Here is a 13,700-nt window from a genome sequence, read left to right as displayed (position 1 = left end):
GTTGAAGTCTGCGTACACCATCACTTCACCATCCAGTGCATACATCCACTCTTTATATGAGTCTTTAACTGTGTCTGAACAGCCAAGGACTTTAGTCTGCTCATGGAACACTGGAAATAAAACAAAGATGACATTAAATTCAACAACAAACTTCTTCACAGTGACAATACAGCCTCCGTTTGTAGATCCAATGACCTACCCAGAAGCTTTTGGAACAGCTTTGAATGAGCAGGGGTGGTGCAAAGCTGGGCTGGACATCATTCTCACTGCCGTGAAGAAACCACCAGTGAAAGGTACATGAATACTATGAACACAATAGTTATTGACTAAAACGGTTGAATATATTTAACATTAATGAAAATGTTTAAACATGTGTATTAAGCATTTATGGTGAATATTTTCTAAATAATATGTATTTCTAGTAAACATGAATATTTGAGAGCCACGTGCCTCACAATATGAATACATTTTATGTTTTATTTTGATGGTAACTGTTGTATTATCATATTATCTTGGATTTTGACATGATTCATATGTCTTTTAATTGAAAATCCAAATAAAGAAATGAAAGTGTATCAGATACGCTCAGTGGTCATTGGTCATGGGCCGTGGTAACACGCCGTCCCACCAGTCTTTTGAGCAGGAGCACGCACATGCACATGCATCGATTAAAACAACCCTTAAGTTCACACCTCAACAAAGGCTGCCGACTGCCGAGTGTCACACCAGGTGAATTAACATAGGAATGAGCCTAGATGCATATCAATTGTCCATTGTGTGACCTGTAGTGTAGGTGTTAAACCACGTGTGCATGGCATCTTTAAAATAATGTCCCACCAGAGATAGATACACCAAATCAACACTGGATACGCTTCCTCGGACGGTTTATGGATGGTATATGCTTTAAAAAATTAATTCTGCAGGGTATACTAAGTATATAGTGTAACACGACACACAACATCGATGCATGTGCGTGCTCCTGCTCAAAAGACTGGTGGGATGGCGTGTTACTGCAGCCCATGACCAATGCTCCACTGAGCGTATCTGATACACTTTCATTTATTTATTTGGATTTTCAATTAAAAGACATATGAATCATGTCAAAATCCAAGATAATATGATTATACAACAGTTACCATCAAAATAAAACATTAGCCCTGCTGTGTTTCAGAATCAGCAATAACTTGAAAATAGTCATCTTCCTACATGGAATGCTCTGACTCAGATGTGCGTGCTGACACCATGATACAAATCTGAACTGGGAACGCAGCTCAAGGGGTGGGGATTATTTACAACTCTATGGGGTGGAGACCAAGGCGGTTCAAGGTTGGACCAAATCTTGGGGACACCCCTTGGGGCTGTCTTTGGAGCTGGTCTGACTGAGACGCGTCGAGACAACATGTAGTGCGGAAAGGAATGAGACCCTACCGTCGTGACGTCAATTACGTCACAAGAAAGTCGAAGATTACTAGATATCTAAAAACACAGATTATACACAAAAAAAACAGGATCTTGTTTCTTGAGTCCTAAACGTCATTAAAATAAGATCTGGTTGCAAAATCGGCAAAATGTCCCTTTAACTGGTAGCTCAATCTCAATCTCTGTATTTAAGATATTCAATATACATTCAAAACAAATTCAAAACAGATTTCACATCCTGAACCTATTTTAGACTTTATGTTGTGACATATTTGGCCGATGGGGGGCAGTTAGCCTAGTGTTGATATTATACAGATGATAATAAAACTGAACATTAATGAAATGTTTCATTATATTTCCAGATGGATATGTGTTCTATATGGCTTCCCGCTGTGTGTTTAACTCCAGTGAGCTGAAGGACATACAGTTGATACAGTCATATCATTTCGATGGTGATGAGCTGGTCAGGTGGGACAGTAGAGTAGATCAGTATGTTGGATACACTGAGTTTGGTGTGAAGCAGGCAGAGAGCTGGAATAATGATCCTACAGAAATGGCTGTGAGGAGAGCACAATGAGAGTTAGTCTGCAAACCCAACATTAAGATCGACTACTCCAAATTTCTGAACAAGAGAGATGAGCTGATCTCAGAGCAGCACTCAACACTCATCACCTCATAAACTATAACATGAAATCACATGATTCTATTCAGAGATGATTAATGGTGTTAATATTGATCTGATAATGATATATGTATATATATATATAAAACATTACTTAATCTGCTGAGAAACATTTCAGATCCTCTTAAACACTTAAAGGAGTAGTTCACCGCAAAAATGACTTATTTTCTATCAATTACATGAAACCCCATGAAGCATTGAATTCATGGAGATTTTTTTGTTTTTGTCTCATTCCTAAACCAATAATTGGATTACCGGCGGAAAGATGCTAATGTATCCGTTAGGACCGGTGAGACCACTGGTAATCAAATTATTGTTTTAGGAATGAGACAAAAACAAAAAAATCTATATGAATTGAATTAAATGCTTCATGGGGTGTAATTGATTAAAAAATAAGTCATTTTTGGGGTGAACTACTCCTTTAAGCCTGATTTATACTGTATCCTAGCACGCTGTCACGCAGTGGAAATAGCAGATCTACAAGCTCACAACATGTGGTGTCACCATCGCAAACCGAGTATAAATGAAACATATAGTTTCTGAGTGTTTTCACCTACATATAATGACCTGCCTAAAACAGAGACACCAGGATTAATGTTTTTAAATTAACTTTAAAAAGAACCATGCAGGCTAGAACACATCTCTATACACTTCATTTCACCACATTATTTTATATTTTAATTATCTTTACTAGTTTGTTTTGTATGTTTTTAATCACTTTAGTAATATTCTACAGGATTATGTGTGTTGTTTTGTTTGTTTCTACTCTAGTTCATTCAAACTATTTTCATTAAATGATATTGATTGGTTTATTTTAGTTTATATAAAGCACTGTAACTGCATGTGAATTATTTAATATGTTTAAATTACATTATATAAATGCATTCTACATTCTACTCTAAAACTGTAGACTATTGTAAAATCTACAGTATTCTATGAAACGTTGTTCTCTGGTGCCATCTGGTGGCCAAACACAGTTACAATTTACAATGCAGGCATTTATCAGACGCTCTTAATCCAGAGAGATTCACAGTAAGGAAAACACAAGGTAATACATCAAATGCATAGAAATAGTCATCTTGGATCATAGGTAAACCAAGAACCTATCATCAGTCTAAACAGTATAATATCAAACAAAAAAAATATAGCTGCAAGCAGCAATGAGCGGTTTCGAGAATAATGGCAGACTGGCAGACTGTGACAGAGTGGCAGAGTGGCAGACTGGCAGACTGTGACAGAGTGGCAGACTGGCAGACTGTGACAGAGTGGCAGAGTGGCAGACTGGCAGACTGTGACAGACTGTGGCAGACTGGCAGACTGGCAGACAGACAGACTGTGGCAGACTGGCAGACTGGCAAACAGACAGACAGTGACAGAGTGGCAGCCTGGCAGACTGGCAGACTGTGACAGAGTGGCAGACTGGCAGACTGTGACAGAGTGGCAGCCTGGCAGACTGTGACAGAGTGGCAGACTGGCAGACTGTGACAGAGTGGCAGCCTGGCAGACTGGCAGACTGTGACAGAGTGGCAGACTGGCAGACTGGCAGACTGGCGGTTGAGTAGTAGTAGTAGAGTAGAGTAGTAAAGTAAAAGTACCTAAAAATTGTACTGTGCATGTGGCAGGTGTGATTGGTGATGAGTGAGAGCAGGTGAGAGGGGTGGATCCAATCCATGGGAATAGGGGGAATTCCAAATGATGATCACCTCAACGCATTGTTGGGGACAGGGATCGAACCAGCGACCTATGGATTCACAGGCTGCCTCTCTTCTCATTGAGCTAAAGATATGGCCTCCCTGATGGTGTCTGTTGATATCTATAGGTTTTTCCGTCCTATAGGTTCTTCCGGTGTGAGATTGTAGATCAGCTATTTTCACAAGAAAGTATGTCATACATAAAAAACAACTACTCTCAAAAGCATTTCATGTTATTGTTTATAAATTGCACATGTCTGAATTAACAGGGTCATGTTTTGTACAATGCAATTTAAATGTAAACTGTGACGAGTGGGGTTTGAACCATGGACCTCTGGCACATGAGACTAACAGTGTATTGATCAAGCTATTCAATGCACAGCCTTAGTCAGTGAAAAAGGAGAATCCAACAAAACAAAACAAAAGAGGGAATGAAGTACGTCATACATTGAAAATAACTACTCTCAATAAGCATTTCATTTATCAATTGCATGTTTATTCATTGATACAATCATGTTGTGTGCAATGCAATTGAGTTGAAGTCTGCAAGACATGGGATTTGAACCGGCGACTCTGCGGTATCAAGGCAGATGATTAAGCCATTGGGCCAACAGACCCGAACTGATGAAAAGGGAGTTCACACACATGACACACTTTCACGCAAATTGCTCAGAAATAGTGGATTTAAATGTTTTTCAAACTGCTCAAAATTGCAGACAATCTAAGGGCGGAGTTTACTGGTTAACAATTGCACATGTATTCATTGATACAGTCATGTTGTGTGCAATGCAATTATAATGAATTCTACATGACGTGGGATTCGAACCAGGAACCCTGTGGTTTCAAGGCAGATGATTAAGCCATTGGGCCAACAGACCTGTACTAGTGAAAAGGGAGTTTACACACATGACACACTTTCACGCAAATTGCTCAGAAATCCTTGGTTTAAATGTTTTTCAAACTGCTCAATATATTTCGGAATGGAAACTAGTGGAAAATAGTCGATCTACAAGCTCACAACGCGTTGCTATCTAAAAAGGTGTGAGATTGTAGATCGGCTATTTTCACAAGAAAAGAAAAAAAAACTACTCTCAAAAGCATTTCGTGTTATTGTCTAAACATTGCACATGTCTGAATTAACAGGGTCATGTTTTGTACAATGCAATTTAAATGTGAACTGTAATAAGTGGGATTCGAACCAGGGACCTTTGGCACATGAGACTCACACTCTACTGGTGGAGCTATCCAATACACAGCCTTAGACAGTGAAAAGGGAGAATCCAACAAAACAAAACAAAAGCGGGAATGAAGTACGTCATACATTGAAAATAACTACTTTCAAGTATTCATTTCTCGTCATCTTTAACAATTGCACATGTATTCATTGATATAGTCATGTTGTGTGCAATGCAATTATAATTGAGTCTACCTGAGGTGGGATTCGAACCGGCTACCCTATGGTTTCAAGGCAGATGATTAAGCGATCAAGCTATTGAACCAACACACCTGAACCTGTGAAAAAGGGCCTCAAACATGTATTTGACACAGTTTCATGCAAATTGCTCAGAAATCCTGGATTTAAATGTTTTTCAAACTGCTCAAAATTGCAGACAATCTAAGGACAGAGCTTACTGGTCAAAGTGATACATGTGTTCCTCATGAGTCAAGGCACATGTGTAAGCAGGTTTAACGGCTGTCGGCCAAACGAGGCATGACTTTTGCCTGTTTAAAGTTTGCATTTTCAAAAAATTGCTATAGCGCCCCCCTTTGACCAATTGGAGTAAGATTGGTTTCAGTGATACTTGGAAGGACCCTCTACAATATTGCAAAGTGTCAAACAAATGTGAGTCTGCATGTATGTGTTAGGGGCAGATGAAAAATTAAAATAAAGCTGCAATTTTCATTGGCTTATAAAAGCGTAACGTTTTCACTTATGGAAAATCCGCTTGGTTACGTCTGTCGGCATTGGTCCAAAGTTCATGTGTAGACAGTTTCGTACAGATTGCTCAAAAATCCCAGGAGGAGTTAGATTTTTACTGCTTTTTACTGCTTTTCATAGAATTCGAAATGGTGGGAGATCTAAAGGTCAGAGGTCAAAAGTCAAACAGTGAAAGTTGTTAGGCATGAGGAGACGCATGTGTGTATCAAAGTTTCATGGCTGTAGGTGAAACAGGGCATGAGCTGTACCTGTTCAAAGTTGGCATTTTCAATTGAGTGCTACAGCGCCACCCTTTGGCCAATGGTTGTGAGTTTCGGGTTTTCGCCGTTTGGCATAGCCCTCTACCATATTGCCGAATTTCATAAAAAGTGACCAGGCGGTTAGGCCAGAACTGGCAAAAACGGCGGAAGAATAATAATAGTGAAAGTGTAGAGATGTAATAGCTTTCGAAGCCTGATGGCTCTCGAAACCTAATTTAACAATTGCATGTTTATTCATTGATACAGTCATGTTGTGTGCAATGCAATTGAGTTGAGGTCTGCATGAGGTGAGATTTGAACCGGCGACCCTCTGGTATCAAGGCAGATGATTAAGCCATTGGGCCAACAGACCCGAACTGATGAAAAGGGAGTTCACACACATGACACACTTTCACGCAAATTGCTCAGAAATAGTGGATTTAAATGTTTTTCAAACTGCTCAAAATTGCAGACAATCTAAGGGCGGAATTTACTGGTTAACAATTGCACATGTATTCATTGATACAGTCATGTTGTGTGCAATGCAATTATAATGAATTCTACATGACGTGGGATTCGAACCAGGAACCCTGTGGTTTCAAGGCAGATGATTAAGCCATTGGGCCAACAGACCTGTACTAGTGAAAAGGGAGTTTACACACATGACACACTTTCACGCAAATTGCTCAGAAATCCTTGGTTTAAATGTTTTTCAAACTGCTCAATATATTTCGGAATGGAAACTAGTGGAAAATAGTCGATCTACAAGCTCACAACGCGTTGCTATCTAAAAAGGTGTGAGATTGTAGATCGGCTATTTTCACAAGAAAAGAAAAAAAAACTACTCTCAAAAGCATTTCGTGTTATTGTCTAAACATTGCACATGTCTGAATTAACAGGGTCATGTTTTGTACAATGCAATTTAAATGTGAACTGTAATAAGTGGGATTCGAACCAGGGACCTTTGGCACATGAGACTCACACTCTACTGGTGGAGCTATCCAATACACAGCCTTAGACAGTGAAAAGGGAGAATCCAACAAAACAAAACAAAAGCGCGAATGAAGTACGTCATACATTGAAAAGAACTACTTTCAAGTATTCATTTCTCATCATCTTTAACAATTGCACATGTATTCATTGATATAGTCATGTTGTGTGCAATGCAATTATAATTAAGTCTACCTGAGGTGGGATTCGAACCGGCTACCCTATGGTTTCAAGGCAGATGATTAAGCGATCAAGCTATTGAACCAACACACCTGAACCTGTGAAAAAGGGCCTCAAACATGTATTTGACACAGTTTCATGCAAATTGCTCAGAAATCCTGGATTTAAATGTTTTTCAAACTGCTCAAAATTGCAGACAATCTAAGGGCAGAGCTTACTGGTCAAAGTGATACATGTGTTCCTCATGAGTCAAGGCACATGTGTAAGCAGGTTTAACGGCTGTCGGCCAAACGAGGCATGACTTTTGCCTGTTTAAAGTTTGCATTTTCAAAAAATTGCTATAGCGCCCCCCTTTGACCAATTGGAGTAAGATTGGTTTCAGTGATACTTGGAAGGACCCTCTACAATATTGCAGAGTGTCAAACAAATGTGAGTCTGCATGTATGTGTTAGGGGCAGATGAATAATTAAAAAAAAGCTGCAATTTTCATTGGCTTATAAAAGCTTAACGTTTTCACTTATGGAAAATCCGCTAAGTTACGTCTGTCGGCATTGGTCCAAAGTTCATGTGTATACAGTTTCGTACAGATTGCTCATAAATCCCAGGAGGAGTAGGCTTTTTACTGCTTTTTACTGCTTTTCATAGAATTCGAAATGGTGGGAGATCTAAAGGTCAGAGGTCAAAAGTCAAACAGTGAAAGTTGTTAGGCATGAGGAGACGCATGTGTGTATCGAAGTTTCATGGCTGTAGGTCGAACAGGGCATGAGCTGTACCTGTTCAAAGTTGGCATGTTCAATTGAGTGCTACAGCGCCACCCTTTGGCGAGAGAGAGAGAGAGAGAGAGAGAGAGAGAGAGAGAGAGAGAGAGAGAGAGAGATAGATAGATAGATAGATAGATAGATAGATAGATACGGAATAGATTGAAGAGACATAGAGAGAGACAAATGGAATAGATTGAAGAGACAGAGAGAGAGACATGGAAACGGAATAGATTGAAGAGAAAGACATGGAAATGGAATAGATTGAAGAGAGAGAGAGAGCGCTATGGAAACGGAATAGATTGAGTCATGTTTTTTGCATTTCAACTTAAATGAGTCTGCATCAAGTGAGGCTTGAACCGGCAACCTTACGGTCATGAAGCACTCTTAGGTAGCTGCAACACTACCTATAGTGCTATATCTTTGTCCAGGCTGATATTGTCTGTTGAGGATCACAAACTCTTGCCTTCTGTCATGACCCAAGCCCCTGTTTCACTAACACTAAGATCACTCGTTCACAAACCATTTACCAATGAAGAAATTGTACATCTCCTCAGAACCAAAATTAGTGAAAGTAGCCGATCTACAAGCTCACAAACCATTAAAAGTTGTCAGATTGTACATTGGCTATTTTCACAATGAAGTATGTTATACATTGAAAAAACATACTCTCATTGCTATCTGAAAAGTTGTGAGATTGTAGATCAGCTGTATGTAAAAAACACTCAATTAAGTATTTCATGTTATCTTTAACAATTGCAGATGTATTCATTGATAGTCATGTTGTGTGAAATGCAACTTAGATGAAGTCTGCACCAAGTGAGACTTGAACTGGTGACCTTCAGGTTGTGGGGCACACATTTAAGCGAGAAGCCACCAACAGACAAGAACCTGTGAAAAAGGAGATCACACAGATCATACAGTTTCACGCAAATAGCTGAAAAATCCTGGGTTTAAGTGTTTTTCAAACTGCTCAAGATTGCGGACAATCTAAGGGCGGTGCTTACTGGTCAACGTGATAGATGTGTTCCTCATTAGTCAAGGCACATGTGTAAGCAGGTCTAATGGCTGTCGGCCAAACGAGGCATGACTTTTGCCTGTTTAAAGTTTCAATTTTCAAAAAATTGCTATAGCGCCCCCGTTTGACCAATTGGAGTAAGATTGGTTTCAGTGATATTTGGAATGGCCCTTTACATTTCTGCAAAGTTTCAAAGAATGGTAAGTCTGCATGTATGTGTTAGGGGCAGATGAATAATTGTCATAAAACTGCAATATTCATTGGCTCATTAAAGCTTCATTTTTTCACTTATGGAAGATATTTTGCAAACGTTTTTTGGTATAGGTCCAAAGTTCATGTGTAAAAAGTTTTGTGCAGATTACTCAAAAATCCCAGGAGGAGATAGGTTTTAACTGTTTTTCATATAATTCGAAATGGTGGGAGATCTAAGGGTCAGAGGTCAAAAGTCAGAGCGTGAAAGTTGTTCATCATGAGGAGACGCATGTGTGTATTGAAGTTTTATGGCTGTAGGTAAAACAGGGCATGAGTTGTACCTGTTCAAAGTTGGCATTTTCAACTGAGTGCTATAGCGCCACCTTTTGACGAAAGATTGTGAGATTTATTTTTTGATCGTTTTTCATGACCATCTATCATATGGCCGAGTTTCATAAAAAGCGTATGCACGGTTCAGCCAGAACTGGCAAAAACGGCAGAAGAAGAAGAAGAAGAAGAAATGGAATAATGCGAATAACAATACGGGTCCATGCTGGAAGCCTGGCCCCGTAATAATAATAATAGTGAAAGTGTAGAGATGTAATAGGGTTCGAAGCCTTACAGGCTCTCGAAACCTAATAATCTGTACATTGAAACTATCCAAACTATAGGATGCCAGGTCTACACATGACCTGGCATCTGTCTATAACATGATATCTAAATTACATTTTAGCCTTTGCATAAGCCTGCAAGGTCATTGAGGCTATAGGTCAAGTGCTACGGGCTAAGGTGGAGCCTCAAGAGGACAGTCTTCAGATTACGGTGGAAGATTGGGAGTGAGTCTGCAGTTCTGACAGCAATGGGGAATTTGTTCCACCGTTTGGGAGCCAGAAGGGAGAAGAGTCTAGGACATGTGGAGCGTTGTCCAGGGTGTTTTAGAGAAGGGAAAAGAGTCTAGGGCGTGTGGAGCGTTGTCCACTGTGTTTTCGAGAAGGGAGAAGAGTGTAGGACGTGTGGAGCGTTGTCCAGGGTGTTTTAGAGAAGGGAGAAGAGTCTAGGACGTGTGGAGCGTTGTCCATGGTGTTTTAGAGAAGGGAGAAGAGTCTAGGACGTGTGGAGCGTTGTCCATGGTGTTTTAGAGAAGGGAGAAGAGTCTAGGACGTGTGGAGCGTTGTCCAGGGTGTTTTAGAAACGATTCTGACAGCTTCCCTGTGTTAGCTGATCTGAGTTAGCGGGAGGGGTTGTAGGGTTGGATACGGCTTGAAGATATGGGGGTGTCATACCTTTGGTTGCTTTGTAGGTCAACATCATTGTGAGGGCAGCAACTGCAGCTAATGGAGGGAGAGGAGAACGGGGGAAAGCCGGGAAATGTGAACATTTTGGCTTTCTGGATCATTTGGATCTCATAATGATAATGCCTTTTTTCCTATGACTGGTATATAATAAGGGTAATAATAATAATAATAATAATAATAATAATAATAATAATAATAATTATAATAATAATAATAATCTTATTTATCCAGTGGAGCCCAAAGTGAGACTGAAGTCGACTCCCCCTCGTCGTGGTGAACGGGTGCAATACGTTAGTCCGACAGACCGTTCCTCCGACAGCGCATGCCTCCGACGTTTACTATACTAACCCTATACCAAACCCGAACCCTAACCCTAACCGCACGCGGATGCCACATAGTCGGAGTAATAGTCTGTCGGACTAACGTATGCCCCCCGTGGTGAACACACTCACATGCTGAGGTGCAGCAGCTACGACTTCTATCCTAAAGTGATCCTGGTGACCTGGTGGAGAGGTCAAGAACCTTTGACCTCTGGTCTCTCCTCTACCGATGAGCTGTCTGACGGAGACTGGTACTACCAGTACCACTCCTACCTGGAGTACACACCCAGGTACACACCTAACAGACACCTATCCTCCCGAGTACCGACCATGTTTATAACCAGTCCACTCCAGACACAACCACGCAGCAAGTTCGTCGTCGTGCACGCATGACAAACGCAGACAGAGACCCGCGAGCGAGTGTGCTATACTTACATGAATACACACAGGAATACGCTATAACAGTGTTTATCAACCGCGGTAGATGGTACACTTTTGTACCGCGGATACTTGCGAGGTGTACCGCGAGCTTTGAAGAAACTGAAAGTGTGAAACCACCCCCTCGAGAACAATAGCGCGTCCGTCAATCGATACGGCCATCATCCGTTTCACACACAGCCACGGCCGAGTCCATTCAGTGTAGGGACCATCACCCACAGGAATGCAAATATGTTGTCCTGTGCAGCCACTGCCAGAGTTGCCTGCAGCCTGCAGCCTGTGAGAGTGTGTGTGTGTGTGTGTGTGTGTGTGTGTGTGTGTGTGTGTGTGTGCGCACGCACGCTCGTTGTGCCTCGTTAAAAACAAAAGAATCCAGCAAACAGCCCAAATAAAGTAGTCCATTGAAGTAGATAGGGACAATACTTATTGTCGAGGTAAGCACAACATTTTAGATCCATTTTAGAGAGTTTAAAACTATCAATTCCTGCGGAGTTTGATGCTAGCAGTTAGCGCATAGCAATGACATATGGTACTTTTTTTGCCTTGAATATTCATGAAAGGCAGAGTGACATGGTTTGTTTTTTGCCTTGAAAGCAATGAAAGGCATACAATGTTGCTATACTCAGTGTGCCAAAATAGTATGGCTTTCATTCAGACAGTATATATTTGTAGGCCAAAAGATGTATATATTTGTAATGGTCAAGGTTTCTTTATACCTGCCCAATAATCTGTGTGTATATGTATATGTATATGTATATGTATATGTATATGTGTATATGTGTATATATATATATATATATATATATATATATATATATATATATATGTATATGTGTATATATATATGTGTATATATATATATATATATATATATATATATATATATATATATATATATATATATATATATATATATATATACATATATATACGCACCATATATCTAGGTGTACCCTGGGATATTTTGGCTAAGCCAGGTGTACCTTGGCACCAAAAAGGTTGATAAACACTGCGCTATAACATGCTTATCTCGTTATTACGTTTCTTCTGCCTCTTGCCTTCCTATTTTTTCTGCAATGGGGAGGGAATAATGGAATACACAATAAACACTAGAGTGGAGGAGAGCCCAGCGGGGCATTCACGCTCCTACACAAAAATAGTCAAACAAAATATTAACAAAGGTTAACGGATCAAATTGTCGAATCGCAGCACGTTTCAGCGTGTAGATCGGCTACTACTACTGTGTGTGTGTGTGTGTGTGTGTGTGTGTGTGTGTGTGTGTGTGTGTGTGTGTGTGTGTGTGTGTGCGTGCGTGCGTGCGTGCGTGCGTGCGTGCGTGCGTGCGTGCGTGCGTGTATTACAGACCAGGAGAGAAGATCACATGCATGGTGGAACATCCCAGCCTGACCGCGCCTATCAAGATGGACTGGGGTAGGTTACTGGAATCTACTGGAATCTACTGTAATCTTTTGTAATGTGTCACACTACACTCTGTTTTAAGGGTTCAAGGATTCTTCTCTTTTTGTACCTGAAGGTACATTTGTCTTGTAGAAAGGAAACACAGCAATCCAATTAAAAACAAGACAATAATAATACAGACACCAGAAATAATAATCTATACAAATACATTATAACATTAAAACATCCTAAGAGGTAACCATTCTAATAATAAGGTCATGACAGGCGCCTCAGCTACTTCTTAAGTGTCTTGTCTAGATGAAGTCCATCATCTTTATTTACTAATGGCTGCAGGTACAAAGACATTTATAGAATTGATAGAATTTCCACCTCAGGATCAGAAGCTGCTGGAGTGAAGGGGCTGAAAGTGACTGTAAAGTATGAGAGTATGAACAGTCCTGAGAGATGGAACTGGTCTTATATAAATGTCCCTGTGACCTACTAGCGTCATGTCCAGGAGGTGTACTTGTACATCAAGCCGCCTCACGCTACAGAAACAGGAGACTCCTCCCCCTATGGGGCCACATGGCTCGGCAAGGCTTACTTACCAGGGGTCATCAATGTGTCTGTAGCTAGACTTGGCCTTGTCTGCGGCAAATTTTAGATTTTTAGGTTTTTTTTTACATTATTTTGATAATAAGACTCAATTACTGAATGTCTCAGTCTCCAGGTATTCGTCAGAATATTGTGAAGACTGAACCAAACCAACACTCGGAGACAGTATGTGCGAAGGCCTCACAGGGCGTTTTATTAATGAATATGGCACGTCCACAGGGTAAACCCTGGTTTCAAATCATAAATCAGAATAAAGCAAACTTTCAACCCCTCAGGGCTCAGTGTCAATAATGGTCCATGCGAAATCCTCCTGTCCATTCCTGTCCATGAACGGTCTGTTAATACGTCGGGTCCTAGGTTGCCTATAACAGAGGGATATAACCATTAGTCTCCAGGTAATGAGGAGAAGAATAAGTGGGGGTTCGCTTACCGCCTATGCACCTGTCTGGTCAGCGTGGAGAGTCAGGCCATACTGAGGCAGAGACGGTGCTTGTGCTTTGTTTGTGCGCTCCCCAGCTGGGCGCCG

This window comes from Gymnoscopelus microlampas (assembly GCF_963454915.1).
Source record: "Gymnoscopelus microlampas genome assembly, chromosome: 13".
Classification (NCBI taxonomy): domain Eukaryota; kingdom Metazoa; phylum Chordata; class Actinopteri; order Myctophiformes; family Myctophidae; genus Gymnoscopelus; species Gymnoscopelus microlampas.
This window is presented reverse-complemented; position numbering follows the sequence as displayed.